This window comes from Rhagoletis pomonella, unplaced genomic scaffold (genome assembly GCF_013731165.1).
Source record: "Rhagoletis pomonella isolate Grant_MI unplaced genomic scaffold, Rhpom_1.0 Rhpom_scaffold_00006, whole genome shotgun sequence".
NCBI lineage: Eukaryota > Metazoa > Arthropoda > Insecta > Diptera > Tephritidae > Rhagoletis > Rhagoletis pomonella.
The window spans coordinates 55800637-55804890 of record NW_023458560.1 but is presented as its reverse complement, the minus strand read 5'-3'; the positions used below and the strand labels follow the sequence as shown (position 1 = coordinate 55804890).

At 44.7% G+C, this 4254-nt stretch overlaps 1 protein-coding gene across 2 annotated transcripts in view; it reads right to left on the bottom strand.

The window, feature by feature from the left end:
- The window catches only part of LOC118740980, a 545588-nt gene that overhangs the window by 538604 nt on the left and 2730 nt on the right, over positions 1–4254 (bottom strand). The window lies entirely within an intron of this gene.

The following is a 4254-nucleotide window of genomic DNA, read 5'->3' as shown; positions in this document are numbered from 1 at the left end:
TGAACATGTAACTCAAAGCACTCATAAAATATATACTTAGTAAAACTGTGCATTAAAAACTTTTAGTAAGCTTTATATGCTCTGTAATTAATTAATTTAAGTGCCTTTTAGCGCACAAAGAACTCTCAAATAAAGGGGCAAATGTGTATACATATGTACATAACTAGCAACACACATACATACACGGATAGATATTTAACGAAATACTACGTAGCGTATAAATTAAACATCCTTTTCAAAAAGCATAAAAGTGAGAAAATAACGAACATGGCGTAAGAGTAAATTTTACTACAAAGAACAAAATCAAAAGTGAATGCAATAGCAAAGTGCATACATACATTCATAACCATATGCATACATCCGGACGCCATTGTAGTCAAATCCTCTGGAGAGTGTTCTTATGCTGACATTTTGAAAATGGTAAAGAGCGAGGAAAGCCTGAAAGGTTTAAGCGAAACTGTGCGGAAGATCAGGAAAACAGCTAGTGGCGATCTCCTGTTTCAGCTGAATAAGTCTGAGGACGTAAATACTGCGAAACTTCAAGAGGCAGTCGAAGGAGTACTGGCAGGTAAAGCAGAAGTCAGGACCCTAACTGAAATGGTTCATATAGAGATACATGATATCGACGAAGCGAAGAGGTCCGTGTCCGAAAATGGCTTCGTTGGCAAGCATAAGTATACAGGCATTCGAAAATATACTGATAAATCTAACAATTGATGCTAGAGGCAGGCAGAATGTTCTTATAGCAGGCGACATCAACGCGTGGGCGCAAGAGTGGGGATGCCGCAGTACAAGCCCAACAGGGAGAGCTCTTCTGGAGGCTTTCGCTTGTTTGGACGTCGTTTTACTAAACACGGGAAATGAACACACTTTCAGCCGAAACGGTTTTGGGTCAATAATAGACCTGACCTTTATCAGTTTCGGGCTATATAGATTCACTGAATGGAAACATAGCTCGTTTTATACGCAAAGTGATCATTCAGCTTTAATTTGCAATATCAACTGCAGACGAGAACTGTCTAAGCGGACTCACAACGCACGGGTGGAAAACCAGTACTTTCGACCCCGAATCGTTTGCCATCATGCTGCCATCCACCGTTTACCAAGGGTCAGCAGACTCCATGGCCGAACACCTAATGGCCGACATTCGCGCAGCTTGCGATGCATCAATGGCCTGGAGAACTTCCTCCACGTATCGTCATGCGGTCTACTGGTGGAACGATAACATAGCGGACCTGCGAAAGAAATGTCTAAGATGTAGGCGAAATGCTCAGAGAGCTAGGGAAAGAGACAACTTCGTGGTATTTCGTGCGGCTTATAAGAGTGCACTGGACGCACTAAAGAAAGGAATTAAAGAAAGTAAACGGCAATGCTTCTTAGAGCTCTGCGATGATGCTGAACTGAATCCTTGGGGCTCGGCTTACAAAATTGTCTCAAAAAAGCTGAAAGGCAGAAACATGAACAAGACAAACGCTGCATACCTAAAGTCCGTCGTGGGGACACTATTTCCTGTACAGAGACCGTTAGTGTCCACTATGGATGGCGAGCCGTTGAGTGTTGTTTACCCTGTAACGGAAGAAGAAATCACACTCGCAACATCGAAGGTGGAAGTAAAGAAAGCTCCTGGCCCCGATGGCGTACCCAACATAGCTCTTAAGCTTGCAGTCCACCAGTCCAGTGGGCTTCCTTATTCCTACAAGTTTTTAATGAGTGTTTCACGAATGGAACTGTCGCTCAAATCTGGAAGAGGCAAAAGCTGGCTTTAATATCTAAGCCGGGTAAACCTCTGGATGAACCCTCAAGTTTTCGGCCTATTTGTCTGCTAGACCCCGGCGGTAAAATCTTGGAGCATATTATAGCTAAACGTCTCGACAGGGAAGTCCAAGAGAAAGGCGGTATATCGGCAAACCAATTCGGGTTTAGAAAAGGGAAATCCACTGTGAATGCAGTATCAGAAGTCATTAAGTTAGCACGGGATGCAACAAGCGGTACACGGTGGCTGGGAGGAGCAAAAGAATACTGCGTTATTGTTACCTTAGACGTAAAGAACGCGTTCAACTCTGCCAACTGGGCTAAAATACTCGATAGACTGGAGAGCATTGGCATTTCTTATTATCTTCGGAGACTAATACGAAGTTATTTCCATTCGCGAGTGTTGTGGTACGAAACGGAGGAGGGCCTGCAACGGGCTGAGATAACAGGTGGCGTTCCACAAGGATCCGTACTAGGCCCCTTGCTATGGAACATTATGTATGATGGAGTTCTCCGTACCGAATTGCCTGAGGGATCATCCATAGTGGGTTTTGCAGACGACATTGCGGTAGTAGTGTCTGCGAAACTGCTTGATGTCATATGCGAAAAGGTAGCATCATCAGTCGGCGTGATTAATAGCTGGTTAAATAGCTTCGGCCTGAAGCTAGCCGAGCAAAAAACGGAAGCAATACTTATCTCGAGTCGTAAGAAACTAGAGGTAGCGCTAAAAATTGGCGACCACACCATCACGACGAAACCCACAATTAAATACCTGGGAGTGGTGCTAGACAAGCGTCTTACTTTCAGCGCCCACCTGAGCTATGTGAGAGAGAAAGCAGCCTCAACGATCACGGGACTATCGCAAATAATGCTTAATACGCGAGGACCGAAACAGCGCAGGCGTTTACTCTTAGCGAGCGTGGTTAAAAGCCAAATACTGTATGCGGCCCCAATTTGGTCAAACGCCGAACAGTGTCCATCATACTTCCGCGGAGTCAACTCAACATACCGTTTATGCGCGCTCCGAGTTTGCAGCGCCTTCAGAACAGTGTCGGACGAAGCAGCTTTCGTAATCGGCAGTATGATACCCGTAGATATACTAGCAAGAGAATCGACGGTCCTTGCATCCACGCGGCGTACTCTAACTCAATTAGACCGACATCAAGCCCGGCAAAGCAGCGTTACGGAGTGGCAAAACAGGTGGTATAGTACGACTAAAGGTCGTTGGACCTATCGCTGCATACCAAACCTGGTATCCTGGCTTAATAGAACGCATGGCGAAGTAGATTTTTATCTGAGCCAGTTCTTGAGTGGTCATTGCTGTTTTAAGGCATACCTGTTTAAATTCAAACATGAGCACGACCCGTACTGCGACTTCTGTCTAAGTGGAGTGGAAGAAGATGTCCACCACGTATTCTTTGAGTGCCCTCGTTTCCATCGGCAGATGAACCATCTTAAACTTGCCGTTGGAGGGGTGTTTACGCCACAGTCAGTAGTCGACTATATGGTGAAAGGAACCAGCGAATGGGCATCAACCAGCGATACACTAACTTCGATTTTGAAGGAACTGAGGGACCTAGAGAGACAGCGGCGTATCAGCCGTGCTTAAGCCAACTCTTAGCATAGCCGCGGACTGGAACTAACCTATGATGTTCACCAACCAAAGCGTAGGCGCGGACTGGAACCTAGGCCGTTCCAGCCGCTCGAGCAGTGCGTCTTAGAAAGTTGTGCTTTCAGACCGCCCCTTGAACATGAAATCTAACAATTAAAGCGCATGCGCGTACTGGAACCTAGGGCGTTCCAGTCGCCCAGGTGGCAATCTCGAAAATTTGTTAAATCGATAAATACGCTCGGACTGGAACCTATGGCGTTCCAGCCGCCCAAGTGGCAACCTCGAAAAAATTTTTGCAATCGAAAATAGGCGCGGACTGGAACCTAGGGCGTTCCAGCCGCAAATAAAGTGCAGTTTCGAATTCCGTCCACACGGGGAGTTGGTGCGGATTGGAACCTAGACCGTTCAAACCGCAAAGGCAATATACATACGTATGCGGGCTTGAAACTCGTCGCATAAGGCATTTTAAGGTTTTTGCTCTTACTGTCTATAAAGGCGAAAATAATAAGTTCTATCTAAGAGATAAATGAATAAATAGTTAAACAAGTAAGAGCAGCGCTGTCTTCGGCTATGCCGAAGGCTTCATACCTTTCATGAACATCTGCAAATTTTACTTTGACAGATTACTGCTTTTGAATACATGTGCATACATTGATAGAGGAGTTACATACTTATATAAAAAATCGCATCTAAACAATCAGAGGTATGGAAGATATACTTTATATGGCACCAATCTAAGTGATTTTCACTGCTATGTGATCGGTATGTAAACCGGTAACACAATTTATTGGGTTAAGTTTCCTACATAAAGGAGATATATGGCAAAAACTGGTATCTGAACAATCAGTGCTATAGGAGATAAAGCTTATACAGCATAGATTTTGATGATT